The following is a 21,773-nucleotide window of genomic DNA, read 5'->3' as shown; positions in this document are numbered from 1 at the left end:
TCATCTAAGTGCCTGTTCATATCCTTTGACCATTTATCAATTGGGAAATGATTTGTATTCTTATAAATTTGATTTAATTCTCCATATATTTTAGAAACAAGACCCTTATCAGAGAGACTGCTGTAAAAATCTTTCCCAATTTTCTACTTTCCTACTAATCGTGGTTGCATTGGCTTTCTATGTGCAAAAACTTTTCAATTTAATTTAATCAAAGTTATCCATTTTCCCTTTTCATAATGTTCTCCATCTCCTGTTTGATCATGAATACTTCTGTTCTCCATAAATCTGACAGGCAAACTATTCCTTGCTCTCCCACTTTACTTACAGTATCAGCCTTTATATCTAAGTCATGAACCCGGTTTGTCTTTATTTTGGTATATGGTGTGAGATTTTGATCTATGCCTAATTTCTGCCATACTCTTTTCCAGTTTCCCAGCAATTTTTGTCAAAGCGTGAGTTCTTATCCCAGAAGCTGGGGTCTTTGAGTTTATTAAATAATAGATTACTGTAGTCATTGACTACTGTGCCCTGAATACTTAACATATTCCACTGATCCACCACTCTATTTCTGAGCCAGTACCAAACAGTTTTGATGATTACTGCTTTATGATACAATATAAGATCTGGAGTGGGTAGGCTACCTTACCCTGCATTTCTTTTCATTAGTTAACTTGTTCCCTTCATATTCAGGACCTTCGGTTATTCTAAATGAATCTTGTTATTATTTTTTTCTAGTTCTATAAAATAATTTTTTGGTAGTTTGATTGATATGGCACTGAATAAGTAAATTAGCTTAGGTAGAATTATCATTTTTGTTACATTAGCTCAGCCTAACCATGAACAACTGATGCTTTTCCAATTATTTAGATCTGGCTTTATTTGTGTGAAAAGTGTTTTGTAATTGTGTTTATATAGTTCCTGGGTTTGTTTCATGAGGTAGACTCTTAAATATTTTATGTCTACAGTGAATGGAATTTCTCTTTCTATATGTTGCTGTTGGCCTTTGTTAGTAATATACAGAAAGGCCAATGATTTTTGTCGGTTTGTTTTATGTGGGTTTATTTGATAGCCTGCAACTTTGCTAAAATTGTTTATTATTTCAAGTAGTTTTTTACTTGATTCTCTAGGATTCTGTAAGTATATCATCATGTCGTCTACAAAGAGTGATAGCTCTGTTTCTTCTTTCATTTTCTTTTTCTTCTCTTATTGCTAAAGCTAACATTTCCAGTACAATATTGAATAACAATGTTGATAATGGACATCCTTGTTTCACCCCTATCTTATTAGAAATGCTTCTAGTTTGTCCACATTACATATGATGCTTGCTGAAGGCTTTAGTTAGATGTTATTTATTATTTTAAGGAAGACGCCATTTATTCCTATGCTCTCTAGGATTTTTAATAGGAATGGGTATTGTATTTTATCAAAAGCTTTTTCTGCATCTATTGAGATGATCATGTGTTTTCTGTTAGTTTTGGTGTTGATATGATCAATTATGCTGATAGTTTTCCTAATATCGAACTAGCCCTTCATTCCTGGTATAAATCCTACATGGTCATAGTGTATTATTCTTGTGATAAGTTGCAGTAATCTATTTTCTAATATTTTATTTAGAAATCTTGCATCTATATTCATTGGGGTTATTGGTCTATAATTTTCTTTCTCTGTTTTGATTCTTCCTGGTTTAGGTATCAGCACCATATTTGTATTATAAAAAGAATTTAGTAAGACTCCTTCTTCATCTATTTTCCCAAGTAGTCTACATAGTATTTGAATTAATTGTTCTTTAAATGGTTGATAGCATTTGCTTGTAAATCCATCTGGCCCTGGAGATTTTTTTCCTAGGGAGTTCATCAATGGTTTGTTCAATTTCTTTTTTTGAGATGGTGTTCTTTAAGTATTTTACTTACTCTTCTGTTAATCTGGGCAATTTATATTTTTGTGAATATTTATCCATTTCACTGAGATTTTCAAATTTATTGGCATGCAGTTGGTCGAAATACGTCCTAATTATTGTTTTAATTTCTTCTTCCTTGATGGTGGATTCACCCTTTTCATTTTTGATACTGGTAACTTGGTTTTCCTCTTTCTCTTTTTAAATTAAATTAACCACAGGTTTCATTGTTTTGTTTTGTTTTGTTTTTTAATAAAACCAGCTCTTACTTTTCTTTATTTCAATTTTATTCATTTTTCCTTTTGATTTGTTTTTTTTTCTAGGTTTTTTTTCTAGTTGTATGCCCAATTTATTTATCTCCTCTTTTTCTATTTTATTCATATAAGAATTTGGAGGTATAAAACTTCCCCTAAGAACTGCTTTTGCTGCATCTCATAAGTTTTGGTATGTTGTCTCATTATTGTCATTCTCTTGAATTAAGTTATTGATAGTTTCTATGATTTGTTGTTTGACTCAATCATTTTTTAGGATTACATTATTTAGTTTCCAATTATTTTTTAGTCTATCTTTCCATGGCCCTTTATTACATATCATTTTTATTGCATCGTGATCTAAAAGGGAAGCATTCAATATTTCTGCCTTTCTGCATCGGATTGTGAGCTTTTTAAGCCCTAGTACATGATCAGTTTTTTTGTGTATGAGCCATGTACTGCGAAGAAAAAAATATATTCCTTTCTATCCCCATTCAGTTTTCTCCAGAGGTCTATCATACCTAACTTTTCCAATATTCTATTCACCTCCTTAACTTCTTTCTTGTTTATTTTGTGGTTAGATTTATCTAGTCCAGAGAGGGGGAGGTCGAGGTCCCCCAGTAGTATAGTTTATTGTCTATTTCTTCCTGTTACTCCTGGAACTTCTCCTCTAATAATTTGGATTCTATGTCATTTGGTGCATATATGTTTAGTAACGATATTACTGCCTTGTCTATGTTGCCTTTTAGCACCATTTGATAAGACCTATTTTTGCTTTTGCTTTGTCTGAGATCGGGGATAGCTACCTCTGCTTTTTTTTTTTTATTTTACTTCAGCTGAAGCATAATATATTCTGCTCCAGCCTTTTACCTTTACCCCATATGTGTCACTCTTTTTCAAATATGTTTCCTGTAAACAACATATTGTATGATTATGGTTTTTAATCCATTTTGCTATCCACTTCTGTTTCATAGGAGAGTTCATCCCATTCACATTCACTGTTATGATTACTATCTGTGTCTTTCTTTCCATCCTTCCCCTTCCCCAGCCCCCTGTTTATGCTTTTCTTTCTCCTTTCTCCTTTTCCCTCCTCAGTAGTGTTTTGCTTTTGACCACTGCCTCCCTCAGTCCCCTCCTCCCTTCTATTAGCACCTTCCCTTTTCTTCTCCTCTAACCTTACTACTTTTTCCCTCCCTTGTATGTTTTCTCCCTTTTCTTTCCCTTTTACCCTCATACTGCCTATAGGGCTAGTTACATTTCTACATAGAGTTGATTATGTTATTCCCTTCTTGAGCAAAATTTGATAAGAGTAAGGTTCAAACAATGCACATCTCCCTCCCTTCTTTCCCTCTACAGTAATAAGTTTTTGTGCCTTTTCCTGATCAATGGGGTCCCAGCCACAGTTCCAGAGCACAGCACTGGGGCAGCAGCCTCTGCCAGAGCTTAGGGAAGAAAAATACAGAAATTCCATTTTAAATTACTACATGATGCAAAAACTAACAAACAAAAAACCTGGGAATCTATCTTCCAAGATAAATGTTATAGAAATACAACCACCAAAACAAACAAATAAACAAACAAACAAAATATTTTTAGGCAGCTAGGTAGGCCAGAGGATAGAATGCCAAGCCTACAGTCAGGAAGACCTGAGTTCAAACCCCACCCCAAACACTTAGTAGTGGTGTGTTCTTGGGCAAGTAACTTAACCTTTGTTTGCTTTCATTTTCCCAACTATAAATAAGGATAATAAACACAACTAACTCCCAGGGCTGTTGTGAGAATCAAATGGAATTAAAATTGTCAAGCATTCAGGGCAGAGCCTCACATATAGTAAACATGAGTGGTTACATACAAATAATGAGCAATAAAGGTTATTATTATTTTAAAATTGGAAAAAAAACAATGATTATATATACCAATGTAATAATAAGGACAATGCTATCTAAATTAATTTATTTGTTCAATGTCATACTGAGCAAATTTCTAAATAATTACTTTAAAGAACTAGAAAAAAATTAAAAAACCATATAGAAGATTAAAAGGTCAAGAATCTCAAGAGAAATAGAAATTGTGGAGACTTAGCAATATAAAATCTCAAAGCTATGTCAGAAAGCACTAATTCTCAAAATAATTTTATCCTGACTAAAAATAAAGAGATTAATAGATAGAACAAATTAGACACCTAACATACAGAAGCAAATGTAACTAGTATCTTAATGTTAGATAAACACAAAGTCCTGATCTAATCTCTTTTTGACAAAAATTGATAGGAAAATTGGACAACATAATGGAAGAAATTGGATTTACTCTAGTATTTCACACCTTATACAAAGATAAACTCCCAGCAGGTATGTGACCAAGATGTAAAAGATTAAAAACATAATAAACAAAGTAGAGAAACTTTAAAAAATTACTTATCAGATATATTATTAGGAGAAAAGTTCATGAACAAATAGGAGATAGCGAAGATAACAGAAGATAAAATTAATAATTCTAACTACACGAAATTCTAAAACTTTTTACAGAAGTAAATCTATTAAGGGCAAGATTAAAGAGGGGGGAAGACAGCAAAAACAAAATGCATCCATAAAACTTCCAAACAAAATAATAATTATTATTTATGTAGCACTTTGAAGTTTGCAAAGTGTTTAAATATATGAAATTACAGGAACCTCAAACAACCCTTTGAAATGGGTTTTACAAGAACTATTTTCTCCTTTATCTAGATGATGAAACTGAGGTACAGAGATGTTTTAACTTGCCATGACCACATAGTCAGCATCATAGCTGTAACATGAACTCAGATTTTCCTCAGTCCAAGTTAACACTCTTCTGCAGTTTATTTATTGCCTTTCTTACTATAGGTCTGTAAGTGAAAGCTGAAAAAAAACATCAATATTGTTATAGAGCCAATTCTTATTCAGGTATGGATTGGATTTGATAGTCCTTGAGATCACTTCCAGAGCATCTGAGATTACTTCTGTCACGTGACAGCTTTTCAAATACTTGGAAAGAGCTATAATGTCTCCCCTTACCCTTCTCTTCTGGCTAAATGTGTCCAGTTCTTTCAACAGTTGCCCACATGATGTAGTTTTCAGTTCCCTTCCCTCCCTATCACAGAACAAATTTAGTCCTCTCTGGATACATTGTAACTTGTCATTTTGCATCTAAATGTAAGTTTTCTTTGATTGAAGATCAAATTTAAAATGTAAAATGACCATCATATCTCCCTTGATCTGGATACAATTCTACTAATAAATACTGACTGCAAGAGCTTTAAAAAAAATTAGACAAATGCTAATACTTAAATACATAATAAGAAAAGAAAAAGAAACATTATAAACTTAAATACAAAATAAGAAAAAAAAGCAGAGCATAGGAGAGGATGCAAATTATATAGTGATAACTTTTCATTTCAGGAAAGCCTATATATTAAATACTATTCATTATGTTGAAAGCTGTCAATCTTTTCTTCGTTTCCTTGTAGGTTTTCTTTTGTTCTCTGCTCCATACTTTTTACTTTGTTCTTTTTTCCACCTCCTTCTCCCCTATTCAAAGTCTATCTATATAGTGATGAGCATGTCAATTAAACTCCTTGAACTTTGGCTTCCTTATCTATAAAACTGGGATAATAATAATTTCGTTGCCCACATATCACTTTCACAGTGAGTGAAGCGCTTTATGAACTATAAAAAAGATTTATTAATGTGACCTATTTTTTTTCAGGTGCTATAGGCTTTGTAGGCAGAACCTCCCTTTCCACTGTGAAACTTGATTGAAATTGAAACCTCTGACATTATCCAAGGTGAACTAGAATACAAGTTAAATGAATTCCATTATCATATTCAAATAGATTCTGAAATTAAGTGGAATTGGTAAATGTTTCCAATGATATTCAACATACAGATGAAAATATCAATGTCATTTAAATGCTTCTAAATGAACCTAATATAATAAAAATGAGAAAATGGGGAATTTTTGTTTTCATTCATCATATTGGTAATTTTGAATTACAAATTCTAGAAAGGGATTAGATTTTATCATGAGCAAACTAAATCAGGCAAATAATATTGGTATGACCTTTTTCACTCAAAACTTAACTTATTGTTGAAGACAACTTATTTCCTATTTTCATATTTTGGAAAGAAATTCTTCCCACTTGTACCCCAAAGTAACTCAAATTCAGGATGTTCAAGATTTCATCGAGTTTCTGAGAAATGTGCTTCTTTGTGATATACCTTTTTTTCTGTTTCTGATACAATCATCTTCTTGTCACCTAGGCTTGAAACTTGTCAGTCACTCTTCCATCACCTCTCACCATACAAATGAAAAACCTTTTATTGGTTGCAGAACAGAATCTATACTAACATTCAAGTCTCGCACTAAATTACTCATCCTGAATTCTCTTACATCACTCATTAGAACTGTAGAATCACAACAGGTTCCTATAGAACAGAGGCAATGTAATCGAAAGAGGTAGTAGTCCAATAGGAATATTTCTGCAACATCTTTAAAAAGTGCTTATCCATACTTCCTTTGAATATATCTAGAAAGTAAAAATTAATTACCTCCCAAGGCATTCCATTCCACTTTTTAGATGGTTCAAAATGTAAGGAAGTTTTTCTTTTTTCTTACATCAATCCAAAAATGCTTCTCTAAATCTTACATCAATGGAGTATAGTTCTACTTCCTATGGACAAACAAAATAAGTTTCATTACAGATGATCAATAGATAGATAGATAGATAGATAGATAGATAAATAGATAGATAGATAGATAGAGACTGATACAGATAGATAACTATATACATTCTTTAAGTTATCAAGGAAAATTATAACTTGCTAAGTGATAAATGACTAAATGATATTTCTCAAAGAAAGAAATACAAGCTAACAATAGACATAAGAAATATTTTTTTCCAAATAACTAATTATTATATAAATGGAAATTAAGGCAATTCTAAGGTACAACCTCAGATCAATCAGATTGTAAAGATGAAAAAAAAAAGGAAAATTGCTATGTTGGGAGAGAATGTCAGAAAATGGGCACACTAATATTCTATTGGTAAAACTGTGAATTGGTACAGCCAGTTTTGAAAACAATTTGGAATTATATGTAACAAGTCACAAAATTTCATTGACTCAGTAATATCACTTCTAAACCTTTACTAAGTGAGATAGAAGAAAAATGAAGGGGATTCATATGTACAAAAGTATTTTAACAGAAGAAAAACCATTGTGGTAAAAAGAAAAAAAAATGAACAAACTGAAAACTAAGGAGAGGGGCATCAATTAGTAAAGTAGCTAAACAAATTATGGTATATGAACATAGTAGAATATTATTGTGCCATTAAAAATTACAAGATACAATTTTTTCTTAATATTTTTAGTTTTCAACATTCATTCCATAAGATTTGGAGTTCCAAATTTTCTCTCGACCTTGTCCCTCCCACCACCCCAAGATTGCATGCATTCTGAACACCCCTTCCCCTAATCTGACCTCACTTCTATCTCCCCTTCCCTTCTCTTATCCCCTTCCCCTTCTATTCTACAATTTTAAAGAAATCTGGAAGACTTCTGTGAACCAATGCTGAATGAAATGCCAGAACAAGAATAATTTCTATAAAACCAAAATTGTAAGACAACCAACTTTGACTGAATTTATCAATGCAAAGATGAACCATGATCCCAGAAGCCCAATAAAGAGGCATTTTTTTCACTTTTTGACAGGAAAATGATATATTTGAGAAGCAGAATGGTATATGCACCTCACATTATTTGATAAGGTCAGAGTTCAGTGAAATTAGGTCCTTCCTCATTATGGACACCATGCCCATCAAGGTAGTCTCAGATTACATTTGCTTCATTGAGGTCCATGTAGCACCATTAACACATTCAGAACTGATACTATAATAAAAATTTCAGATCATTTCAAATGAGTGGTTGCCAAGCCATAACTCCTTAAACTTCAGCTTAAGTTTATTTTTTGGAATCAAGGTATAGGCCTTTGAGGTAGCTATGTGGCACAATTCATAGAGCATCAGACCTTAAGTTAGGACATTTCATTTTCCTGAGTACAAATCTGGCCTAAGAAACCCACTAGATATGTGACCCTACCTAAGTCACTTATCCATGTTTGGCTTAGTTTCTTCACCTGCAAAACAATCTGGAGAAGGACATAACAAACCACTTCAATTTATTTGCCAAGAAAACCCCAAATGAGGTCATAAAGAGTTGGACACAACTGGAAAAACAACTGAACAACAAAAATGGGACTTTGCATTTATTTCAATTAAGTTTCAACCTATTAAATTCAACCTCATTTTCTTATCTCTTAAATTTACTTCAGATTTTTTATTCTACTATCCAACAGATTAAATATAACTTTCCGACTTGATATAAGTAAATGTGGTAAGCATGCAATTTCAATTAAATAATTTACAAAGGGAGAAGAATAGATCCCTGGGAAACACTACTGAAGTTTTCCTGCACGTTGACATCAATGCATCACTTTCTTGTGAGTGTCAGTTCATCCAAATAGTTCCAAATCTACCTTACCATATCATAGTCCAGGCTATATATATATATATTTTTACCCAAAAGCATAATTAAAAAACTTTATCAAATGTTTTGCTCTTCTTTAAACATAGTATTTCCATAGCATTCATCTTAACAACTTATTCAATAAATAGATTAAAAAGAGAATTCAGGGGTAGCTAGATGGCACAGCGGATAGAACATTGGCCTTGGAGTCAGGAGGACCTGAGTTCAAACCTGGCCACAGACATATGATATTTACTAGCTGTGTAACCCTGGGCAAGTTACTAAATCCCAATTGCCTAACCAAAAAAAAAAAAAAAGCAAAAAAAGAAAGAGGATTCAGAATCATCTGGTGCAAGCTACATATAAGCTGGTACAAGCATATACACACATATATGTATGTGTATGTGTGTGTATACACACACAGGCATATGTGTGTGTGTATATATATATATATATATACACACATATATATACTATATGCATGTTTATGTATGTATATATGTATATGTATATATATACACACAAAATACATGCACACACACATTCATCTGATGCTATATATGTTATATAATATTTTGTGTGTGTGTATGTGTATATATATATATATATATATATATATATATATATAATATACTATATGTGTGAGTGTGTGTTTGTATATGTAGACAAAATGGGTATTGCTAATCCCTTTCCCTTTCAAAATGCTCACAAACCATCTTTTTTTTTCAGCCAAAGACAATGTTTATTAGAATATCTGTCATACTGGGCAGACTCTTAAGGAGTCTGAATGTTAGTGAGCTATTGGCTAGATTATAAGAATCTGAGCCTACAAACTATCTTTTTAAACCAAACATTGTAGCACTTTGTTAGGAATCCAAACCAAGATTTTCAGCAACAGTTTGAAGATTGCAATCATTTTCATTTTTTTTTTAAATTGGGACGATATTTCCCTTCATTTTTTCAGCAACACTATATGATCTTTAATGGCCAGTGATAGCAGCTCATTATTTGCTTAAATATTCTTTTGGAGAGACTGAGAGAGGGAAAGAAAGAGACAGACAGACAGGGAGAGAGAAAATGACAAAGACAGAGACAGAGAAACAGATGGAGACAGAGACAAAGAAAGAATGATAGACAGCCAGAGGATAATCATACCTCTGGCTTATTTCTGTCTTGCTTGTATGACAGGCTCATGATAAATCATAATTTTTGCTGTATTCTTTATTGTTGATACTTAATTTCCAGTCCTTTGTTCTTATAAAGATAGCAACTATGAATATTTTGGTACATATAGAACTTTGCTTTCTCTATCTTGGATGTCCTTGAAATATATGCCTATGAGAGTCAAAAGACATGGACAAATAAGACACTTTTTGACAAACTCCAATTTAATGTTCAGAATTATTAATAATAATTTTAATAGTAACTTAACAAATAATTTGTTATAGAATTTAAAGTACCTTTTTATAAAGTACAAAGCCATTTTGAAATGTTATCTTTTACTATTAAGACAATAATACTGGGAGATGTATATGATTTTTATCCCCATTTTGCAGAAGAGAATGCTGAGGAAGATCGACATTTAGTAAACCAGAAGTTAATTTTGAATTCAAGACTTACTCATTCCAGTACTAGCTCTCTATTCACTGAGCCACTGTTTAACAACTACACTGGCAGGAAACTGTTGTATGGTTCTTGTTTTGTATGGGACATAGCCTCTGTCACATTTAGTATTCTATTCATTGTGTGTGTATGTGTGTGTGGTTGTAGGTCATTTTTGTCAGTTGGAAAGGTATTTTTGTTAGTTGGGAGCATCAGTTATTAATTTTATCCTATTAGTAATTCAGATCATATATTCAAGTTATGCATTTCTTTAGAAAACTGCATCTTTTGACAACTTATCTACTAGGGAATGAGTATAATTTGTGTCAACTAAACTGTGGTGTGTTTCAGACTTTTATCATTGATCTTAGATACATACACACGTGCATTTTGCAAAGCTAGACCTTTCTTACTATATTTTATTCATCTTATACATATAAAAGCTTTGCTTTAGTTTATGCAATTAAATTGTTGGTATTCTATGATTTCTTTTGTCTTATTTCTGTTTAAGAAATATTCCTGTAGACAAAGATGTGAAAGGTACTTACAACATTTTTATGATTTTTTTTTAATGTTTGGGCCAATTATGCATTTTGAACCTTATGAGATACATGGTAAAACTTGCTAATTTAACATAAATTCTAGTGATCTACTCTGTAGTTTTTCTAGAAATCTTTGTCAATAAAGAAGTCACTTATTGAATTTTTAAAAAATTTTATTAATTTATTTTGATTTTTCAATAATCACGTCCATATGCTTTTGAGTTCAAACTTTTCTCTCCCTTCCACCCCACCACCCTCCCCAATATGGCACACAATCTCATATAGGCTATACATTTACATTCCTATTAAACATATTTTCACATTAGTGAAGTTGTAAGTAAAAATTAAAACCAATAGGAGGAACCATCAGAAAGATGAAACAAAACTCAACAGAAGAGAAAAAAAATGATAGCGATTCAACTTATACAGTTCTTTCTTTGGATGTGATAGTATTTGCCATCAAGAGACCTCTGGAGATGTCTTAGATCCTTGTAATGCTGAGAAGGGTTAAGTTTATCAATATTAGTCATTGTACAATGTAGCTGCTATTGTGTACAAAGTTCTCTTGGTTCTGTTCACTTCACTCAGCATCAGACCATACCAGTCTTTACAGGTTTTTCTGAAGTCAGCCTGTTCATCATTTCTTATAGCACAGTAATATTCCATTACATTCATATACCACAACTTGCTCAGCCATTCCCCAATTGATGGGCATCTTCTCAATTTCCAATTCTTTGCCACCACAAAAAGAGCTGTTATGAATATTTTTGTACTTGTGGGTCCTTTTCCCATTCGTATGATCACTTTGGGATATAGCACTAGGAGTGTTATTGCTGGATCAAAGGGTATGCACATTTTTGTAGCCCTTTGGGCACAGTTCCAAATTGTTCTCCAAATGGTTGGATCATTTCACAACTCCACCAACAATGCATTAGTGTTCCAATTTTCCCACATCTTCCCCAACATTTACCATTTTCCCGTTTTATCATGTGGGCCAACCTGATAGGTGTGATGTGGTACCTCAAGTTGTTTTGATTTGCATTTCTCTAATCATTAATGATTTAGAGCATTTTTATATGACTATAGATGGTTTTAATTTCTTCATCTGAGAAGTGTCTCTTCATATCCTTTGACCATTTATCAATTGGGGAATGGCTTGAATTCTTATAAATTTGTTTTAATTCTCTATATATTTTAGAAATGAGACCCTTATCAGAGAGACTGGTTGTAAAAATTCTTTCCCAATTTTCTACCTTCCTTCTAATCTTAGTTGCATTGGCTTATGCAAAACTTTTCAAATTAATGTAATCAAAATTATCCATTTTGCTTTTCATAATGTTCTGTATCTCCTGTTTGGTCATGAATTCTTCTGTTCTCCATAGATCTGATAGGTAAACTGTTCCTTGTTCTCCCAGTTTACTTACCATATCAGCCTTTATATCTAAGTCCTGAACCCATTTTGACTTTATTTTGGCATATGGTGTGAGATTTGGGTCTATGCTTAGTTTCTGCCATACTCTTTTCCAGTTTTCCCAGCAGTTTTTTTCAAAGAGTGGGTTCTTATGCCAGAAGCTGGGGTCTTTAGGTTTATCAAATAGTAGATTACTACAGTCATTGACTACTGTGTCTTGCATACCTAACCTATTCCACTGATCCACCACTCTACTTCTTAGCCAGGTGCAAGCAGTTTTGATGATTGCTGCTTTATAATACAATTTAAGATCTCGGATTGCTGGACCACCTTCCCCTGCATTTCTTTTCATTAGTTCCTTTGATATTCTGAACCTTTTGTTCTTCCAATTGAGTCTTGTTACTATTTTTTTCTAATTGTCTAAAATAATTTTTTTAGTAGTTTGATTGGTATGGCACTGAATAAGTAAATTAGCTTAGGTAGGATTCTCATTTTTATTGCATTAGCTTGGTCTATCCATGAGCAGCTGATGTTTTTCTAATTATTTAGATCTGATTTTATTTGTGTGAAAAATGTTTTGTAATTGTGTTCATAGAGTTCCTGAGTTTGTTTTGGTAGGTAGACTCCTAAATATTTTATGATGTCTACAGTAATTTTTTTCTTTTTTTTTTCTATTGTGTGATTTTATTTTATTTTTTAAATATAAATTTGTTTATTTTTAGTTTTCAACATTTACTTCCACAAGATTTTGAATTCAAAATTTTCACCCCATCTTGCCCCTCCCCACACCCCAAGATGGCATGCATTCTGAATATCCCTTCCCCTAGTCTGCCCTCCCTTCTATCTCTACCCCCCCTTCTCTTATCCCCTTCCCCTTCTATTTTCCTGTAGGGAAGGATATATTTCTGTACCTCATTTCCTGTATTTCTTATTTCCCAGCTGCATGTGGAAACATTTTTTTAAAACATGTGTTTTTAAAACTTTGGGTTGCAAATTTTCTCCCTTCCTCCCACCCCACCCACCCTCATTGAAAAGGCAAGCAACTCAATACAGGCCATACATGTTCAGTTATGCAAAACACTTCCATAGTAGACATGTTGTGAAAAACTAAATCTATTTCCCTTAATCCTATCCTTTGCCCCCCCCATTTCTTCTATTCTTTCTTTTGACCTTGTTTCTCCTCAGAAGTACTTCCTTCTGATTTTCCCTTTCCCAATGTGCCCTTCTTTCTATCATCCCCCTGTTCTCTTGTCCCCTTCCTCCCCTATTTTCCTGTAAGGTAAGACAGATTTCCATATACAATTAAATGTGTGTGTTATTCCCTGCTTAACCAAATCCCATGAGAATAAGATTCCCTCATTTCCTCTCACTTTCCCCTGTTTCCCTCCACAGTAAGAAGCTTTCCTTATCTGCTTGGTGTGAGATAATGTACCCCATTCTATCTCTCCCTTTCTCCTTCTCCTAGTATAATCCTCTCTCACCCCTTAATTTTATTCTCCATATATCACCCCTTCATCTTCAACTCACCCTGCACCATCTCTCTCTCTCTCTCTCTCTCTCTCTCTCTCTCTCTCTCTCTCTCTCTCTCTCTGTCTATAATTTTTCCCCTCCTACTACCCTAATACTGACAAAGGTTTCATGAGATATAAATATCATCTTTTCATGCAGGAATGTAAACAATTCAGCCTTAATAAGTCTCTTATGATTTCTCTTTCCTGTTTACCTTTTCATGTTCTACTTGAGTCTTGTATTTGAAAGTCAAATTTTATATTCAAGTCTGGTCTTTTCAACAAGAATGCTTGAAAGTCCTCTATTTCACTGAATGATCATTTTCCTCCCTAAAGGATTATACTCAGTTTTCCTGGGTGGGTGATTCTTGGTTGTAATCCTATCTCTTTTGCCGTCCAGAATATTATATTCCATGCCCTGTGGTCCCTTAATGTAGAAGCTGCTAAATCTTGTGTTATCCTGATTGTGTTTCCACCATACTTGAATTGTTTTTTTCTGGCTGGTTGCAATATTTTCTCCTTAACCTGGGGACTCTGGAATTTGGCTATAATATTCCTAGGAGTTTTCCTCTGGGGATCTCTTTCAGGGGGAGATTGGTGTATTCTTTCAATTTCTATTTTGCCCTCTGGTTCTAAAATATCTGGGCAGTTTTCCTTGATATTTTCTCGAAAGATGATGTCTAGGCTTTTTTTTTTTTGGTCATGGCTTTCAGGTAGTCCAATAGTTTTTAAATTCTCTCACCTGGTTCTTTTTCCAGGTCAGTTGTTTTTCTAATGAGATATTTCATATTATATTCTAATTTTTCATTCTTTTGGATTTGTTCTACTGTGTCTTGATCTCTTATAAAGTCACTAGCTTCCAATTGCTCTATTCTAATTTTTAAGGAAGTATTTTCTTCAGTAAGCATTTGGACTTCCTTTTCCATTTGGCCAATTTTTCTTTTTAGGGCATTGTTCTTTTTTAGGGCTTTTTGGTCCTCTTTTGCCATTTGGGTTAGGGTATTTTTTAAGGTGTTATTTTCTTCAGTATTTTTTTGGGTCTCCTTTAGCAAGCTGTTGACTTGTTTTTCATGATGTTCTTGCATCACTTACATTTCTCTTCCCAGTTGTTCCTCTAATTCTCTTAATTGCTTCTCAAAATCCCTTTTGAGCTCTTCCAAGGCCAGGAATAGATTCATATTTCTCTTGGAGGCTTTGGATGTAGGAGCTTTCACTTTGTTGTCTTCTTCTTATTGTATATTTTGATCTTCTTTGTCACCAAAGTAAGATAATATAGCCTTACTCTTTTTGCGAGGTTTGCTCATGATCCCAGCCAACTACTTGAGTTTTAAACTCTTTGTTAAGGTAAGAGTCTGCTTCCAATGTGAAGAATGCACTGTCCCAAGCTTTGGGGGTTTGTACAGCTGTGTTCAAAGATACTTCCAGGGACCCGTAAATTTTCAGTTCTTCCAAGGTTGTATGATAAGGGCTGAGATGTTTACTCTTTTCCTGGCCTGTGCTCTGGTCTTTGAGTGAATGGCCACAAGCAGTCTTTTCTCTTTTGAAACTGTGAGGAGGGTTTCCTCTTCATAGGCACTACAAGCTCCACCCCCCCAGAACTCCTCCTCACCCGAGGACCGCCACCCAGAACTGTGAACCAGATCCAAGCAGAGGCAAAGCAAGAGATTCCTGCCTCAGCACCAGCAAAGAGATCCCTGCAGTCCACCTCTGATCAGCCACTTGATTCCAGCCTTATTCTGAAGCTCAGGATGCAGCCACCTCCCCTATACCTGTGCTCTGCACTCTGGAACTGGCTCTGATCTAGCTCCTCTCTCACCGCAAAAACACACTTTTCCCACTGACCTTCTAATTTGTCTTTGGTGTACATGGATTAAGGAGTCTGGAAACCACCACAGCTGCCTTTGATTCATTCCTCTGAGGCCTGCTCCAGGTTTGCTGTGGTCTACGCGCCCATGTCAAACTGCACTAATCTCTCAGCCTGGCCAGATATGCCTTTCCAATCACCCATCCAGGCTGTCTTGGGCTGGAAATTTGTTTTACTCTGTCTTTTTGTGGGTTCTGCTGCTTTAGAATTTGTTTAGAGCCATTTTTTTTACGGGTATTTGGAGGGGTTTGCAGGAGAACTCAAGCAGGTCACTGCTTTCATGCTGCCATCTTGGCTCCTCCCCCTACAGTAAGTTTAAATGGAATTTCTCTTTCTATCTTTTGCTGTTGGGCTTTGTTGGTAATATATAGAAATGCTGATGATTTATGTAGGGTTATTTTATGGCCTGAAACTTTGCTAAAGTTGTTTATTATTTCAAGTAGTTTTTGACTTGATTCTCTAGAATTCTCTAATTATATCATCATGTCATCTGCAAAGAGTGATATCTTTGTTTCTTCTTTGCCTATTCTAATACCTGATTTTCCATATTTTGGACCTATGATCTTCTAATGGTTAACATCTTGTGTGTCTCTTTACTCACAATATTTCTTCATACTGTTCATCAGATTTTTCTCCTTATTCATCTTCTAATTTCATTGCCTGATTAAGGAGTTGGTACTTTTGTTACATCAGAACTCTTGCTAGACAAATGCAGACTTCCATCTCCCCCTGGCACCCCAGGGACTATGAAGTTCAGATATAGTTGGATGTTTCTACAACCCCAAGTCCTCTGTAGTCCTGATATTGCTTCTGGCTCATGTCAAGCTGAAATCATACAGAGTTTCCTGAAAGGATATTTCTTCTTTTGTTTTCATCTTTAATTGTCTTTTTGTCAAATATTAAGTCAGAAGAAGGAGCTTAATATTATTTTTCTTTGATTCTCTTGATCATTGCTTGATCTAGTGCCCCTTTCATGGCCATTGTTCACATATATGTTGGGGATCTCAGATCATCTATGACTTATCATGTCACCAACTTAACCAGAATCCTCTAATTTCATTTTCTTAAATAAATTCTAGACATCTTTGCTTTAGAAGTGTTTGTTTTTTCAGGAATTTCATGTGTTTCTAAGGATCAGGTTTGTTTGGTGAATGGTAAGATTCAAAGCAAATAACTAAAAATGATTTGCTGGAACATAGTAAGAATAGCCTACTTTTTACATAGTTCGTTATCATTTACAAAGTTCCTTCTTCAAAATAACTCTTTGTGGTAGGACATTGGAAGTCTATTAAACCAATTTAATTATTATTATTTTTTTTTTGGTTAGGCAATGGGGTTAAGTGACTTCACAAGGGAAACACAGCTAGTAAGTGTTATCTGTCTGAGGCCAGATTTGAACTCAGGTCCTCCTGAATCCAGGGCTGGTGCTCTATCCACTTCACCACCTCACTGCCCCTAAACCAATTTAATTCTTATGGAAGCTAAGTCTCAGACAGATTAATCCAATTATGTGTGGGCACATAGATCATAGGTGGCAAAGGCAAGACACACACCCAGTTTCCTGATTCTAAATCCAGTGCATTTTCTACTACAGAGCATTTTGTATTCAACGTATCAACCATACCACATTCTTCCTCTGAGGTAATAGAAAATTTCAATAAAGTAGTGATTAACTAATTTTATTAGTCTTTTGACTTTTTAAGGAATAGAGAAATCACCCTGAGTACATCTCTGAACACATCATAATCCCTTAATTAGGAGCTGTTGAATGAATGCATATTTAGCAAAATTGACATTTCCAAACTTTCAACCATGGCTTTGTGTTCATCATTTTTTTTCTATCATGCAGACAGAATCTATCAGGTTAACTTAGAGTCAGACACCCATGTAGTATCATGTAATTACTTCACTAATTTTCTCAAATTTAAGATTGTCTATTAGAAAAAAAATTGAGTGCTGTGACTCAGTTTATTTCCAATATTCAAGATTCATCATGTTATCTGTCCACATTTTCACCATGGTATTCACTGGTACTAAATTTAATAATCATTCCAATCTGTGCTCCTGCCAACTATGCTGGAAAGATTATTTCCACCTTTACTCATGAAGAAACCAAGGCATTCAATACTGTTGATGTTCCCATGACAAAGTAGAAACCATTGAACCCCAGAACACTATTTCATCTAGGTAAATTTAGTTTCCTCCATTGACAATAATGCAGGAATATCATATTCACTCTGATTCATTTATTCAATAAGCCCTATTCCAAAAACAATAAAAATAAAGAAAAGAAAAACACCTTCACAGCTCTTAATGTGGTGATGAAGAAAGGGGGAACTATTTCTTTTCTTTTTCTTTTTCAGCCAATATTTTTGGTTTATTACAATATCCGTCATATTGGGAAGACTCATAAGGATTCTGAACATTAGTGAGCTATTGGCTGGATTTTAAGAATCTGAGCAGTGGCTAGATTACAAGAATCTGAGCACTTTAATGGAGACAAGATGGCCTTCATATATGGCCTTCATATACAGAAAGACTGTGGAAGGGCTCTAGGAGTCTGCAAGTAGTTTGGGGTGAGTGGAAGAGGGGTCTCAGGAAGATCTAGTTGGAAATGGCCAGTAAACTGGGGTGAACAAACTCCTGGGATCAAGGAAGAATGGAGTCTAGATAGGATTAAGCATGGAAAGTGACCTGGGGCCATCTGGAGATAGATTAGGCATTGGAGATAATAAAAGGGTAGTTGATAGGGTTATAACCTCAGGCAAACACTAGAGATTTGGTCATGTGGGAAAGTCTAGGGTTTTTCCATTTTGGGGTCCAGATCCCACTCTCATCATTCCTCCCTCAAACAAATGGGACCCACTTTTGGGGGGGGGCAAAGGGCAAAGGTCTTGGCTTCTGAAATTGCTTCCTGATGGCAAGGGGCATAGAACTATCCCTGCCTCAAGGGGGTCTCAAAGAGGAGGTTGACTGGAACTAAGCATAGGCTACATTCAGGGAATGATGGGGGGACATTAGCTGGTACCTGCTGTTTGCCATCAGTTATAGGTGAATGGCCTGTAGTCTGGAAGGCACAAATCTGACAGAAAAAACTGCATGGTCCAGATATGACAGGATGAAAATGTCTTTAGCTCTGTTTGGATTCAGATAATGTAGTTTTCCAACCATGCAGTATTAAATCCACCTCAGCCAGACTCAGGAATAGCCATGTGGGTAACATTCCTTTTCAAAAGAACATAATGGGGAAACTGAAGCAGGAGGATCCCATCTTAGACTGAGGCTAAAATTTTCCTCACAGCTTTTCCAGATGCAGAAATATGTGGCAGTCTTTTTGTCTTCCTAGAGGCAGCTGGGTGTTACAGTGCATGGAGTATTAGACCTAGAGTCAGAAAGAGGTTCAAATATGGCCTCAGACACTTATTAGCTGTGTGACCCTGGACAAGAGTTCTAACAACTTTCTACTTCAGATTTCTCATCTGTAAAGTAAGGATAATAAAAGCACTTACCTCATAGGAATGGTTATTGTTAAGATCAAATGATATAATATTTGTTTTTACAATTAACACAGCACCTGGCACATTTAGGTGTTTACTTAATGTGTATCCCTCACTTTTTTTTTCTATGTAATCCCTAAACTTTTGAAAAGTGGGGACTGTGATTTTCTATTTTTTTCATTTCCATTCCTGAGCACTGGATACATAGTATCTATTCAACAAATCCTTTTTGTCTTTTTGTTGTTATTGTTGTTGTTGTTGATTTGCCTTTTAACATAGGGAAAAGCTAAACTATATGTAAAGTAGTCTAGCTCCTTTCCCTTTCCCAAATTTGGCCTTTTAGTGATTTTGCTTTGCCTGTGATTGTTATATGAAACCTTGTAGATTATTGAGATCAATTGCTTTATTTTATAAGTGAGAAAACTGAGAAATTGTATAAGATGACTCTCATTCAAGCTGGATGTGAGAGGAGAAATTCTTTGCTGTCTGTTGCCTTGGAACATGATTCAGATATTGGGAGGTGAGAAATAGTCTTCTTTCTTCTTGTTTAAGAGAGGATACATGAGCTTTCAGACCCTCTTTTGAGGGAAAACCAGAGAGAGAAAATTTTGCAGGAAATGAGCTGTGTAGAGAAGTGTAGATCTCCCTATGTCTCTGATTTCCAAATGGCTCCCTTAGAGACTCTGAGGAATTTTCCCTTTGGTGATACTGTAAGTCTCTGTCATGGGTGAACTCAACTATCTCTTAATGGGAGCACTCATTTACTCAGTGAATTGTCTTGCATATTTTCCTCTGTATAAGTTCTCTGATTCCTGTTTACTATTTTGGATTAATGGCTGTATTTGCTTCCATTGTTTCTGTACTTGGTGTTTTGAAGGAATGGACTAATCCTTCAAACATTTGTAGCGCAATTTCCTCTTTGAGTTATTGGCCAAAGAAGCAACATATAAGAAAAGAAAATAATTAACCCTAGATTACAATATTTAAGGGAATATATTAGTGTGATAATAGTAAATCAACCACTCTCTGAGGAGAGTCTAGTGAGCAATTTGTTTCTTTCTTCAGGTCCCTTCTAGGAGCTGGGAGCAAAGTCTTCTTTTTATAGTATTAGGTGAGATTCCAATGATATCTATGCATGCCTCCCTTTAAACTTCATTTAGATAACCTCTATGGATATACATAATCTACATGGGCAAACTATATATAGTACAACAAAAAAGATAACATAACTCAGCTAAGGTTGCAGAACCAGCTTTTGAAAAGTCCAGGACTAGATCCCAGGTTTGGTACTTTTATTACAGTAGTTCTTTCATTCTATCATGGTTTTACTAGAGACAGCTAGGTAGTATAATGCATATGATACTGAACTCAAAGTCAGGAAGACCCAAGTTTGAATCTTGTGTTGAAAATGTGTTAGTTAGGTAACTACAAACAAGCCATTAAAACTTTCTCAGCTTCAATTTCCTCATCTGCAAAATAGGAATAATAAAAACATAATAATAATGTAATAAAATAATTGTGAAAAATATTCACAGGATTACTGTAATAATAAAATGAAATCATACATGTTGATGGCTCATATAAATTTATAACAATTCAATTTTACTAAAAAAGTATTACCTATTAATATATCATGCCTAGGTTGTCAAACACATTTTTAGTTTGACTAGGAGAGTATATGAGAACAAGTGTAGTATCAGAACACAGAGTTATTTTCAAAATGCTTTTCATCAAAGACCCCATTCCTATTAGATATCTGTTTTCCTGCTGTTTGGAAAGCAAGTGCTTCCAGAAGACATTGGTTATCTGAGAAAAAAGCAAAGAAAAAAATAGGTACATACTCTACCCTAACTCCCACTCATCACTGGAGAATAAACAGGAGTTTATTTTCTAAGAAGGAAATCTATACTTGGGAAACCTCTATAATGAAGAGGTACTATTCCAATAACTGAGGGTGAATTTAGACATTATTTTCTATCTCTGAGTAGTCTCAATCATCTAAAAACACAAAAGCCAGCCAATCCAATTAAATGTACTGGTATCCTGTCACAGTCCTTTCTCCATAATCTGTGTCCTGGAAACATTGGCTTTAAATCTGTGGTTCTACTCATTTCACCAGCATCAATGATGCCCAAGTCCAATGTTTATTATGTCTATATTGCTGTCACAATCACTAGGACTGTGCTAAAAATATACAAGCTTTTGGATAATTATACTTTTGAAGATTTCAGAATTATAATTCTTTCACATTTGAATCTAATGAAGATGCTTGCTTGATAGAAAATTAGATATCACAAACCCCTAATTCCCCACCCTGAATGCTACATTTATCATCACTTCACAAGCCTTTCCCCTTTTTGCCCAAAAGTATTAGTACTTTGTTGACTTCCATTTAAAAAAAAATAAATGTTGCCTGTACTAGAGTCACATACATAATTATCACATTGTGTTTAGGAAATATTCTGATATACCAAAATAACAAAAACAAATTTATCTACTATCAAAACAGATGTTAAGCAGCTCCTTATAAATTTTCAATTGCAGGAATGTTACCTATAGTTGTATATTAACTTCCATAATGAAGTATTCAGGTTTTTCATGATGCCATTATCATACATCTTTTCCTCCTATTTGTCTCTTGCTTCTGAAATCTAATTACTTC

This window comes from Phascolarctos cinereus, unplaced genomic scaffold (genome assembly GCF_003287225.1).
Source record: "Phascolarctos cinereus isolate Bilbo 61053 unplaced genomic scaffold, phaCin_HiC Scaffold_726;HRSCAF=1367, whole genome shotgun sequence".
Lineage (NCBI taxonomy): Eukaryota > Metazoa > Chordata > Mammalia > Diprotodontia > Phascolarctidae > Phascolarctos > Phascolarctos cinereus.
The sequence above is the reverse complement of the archived record's forward strand: the minus strand, read 5'-3'. Positions refer to the sequence as shown.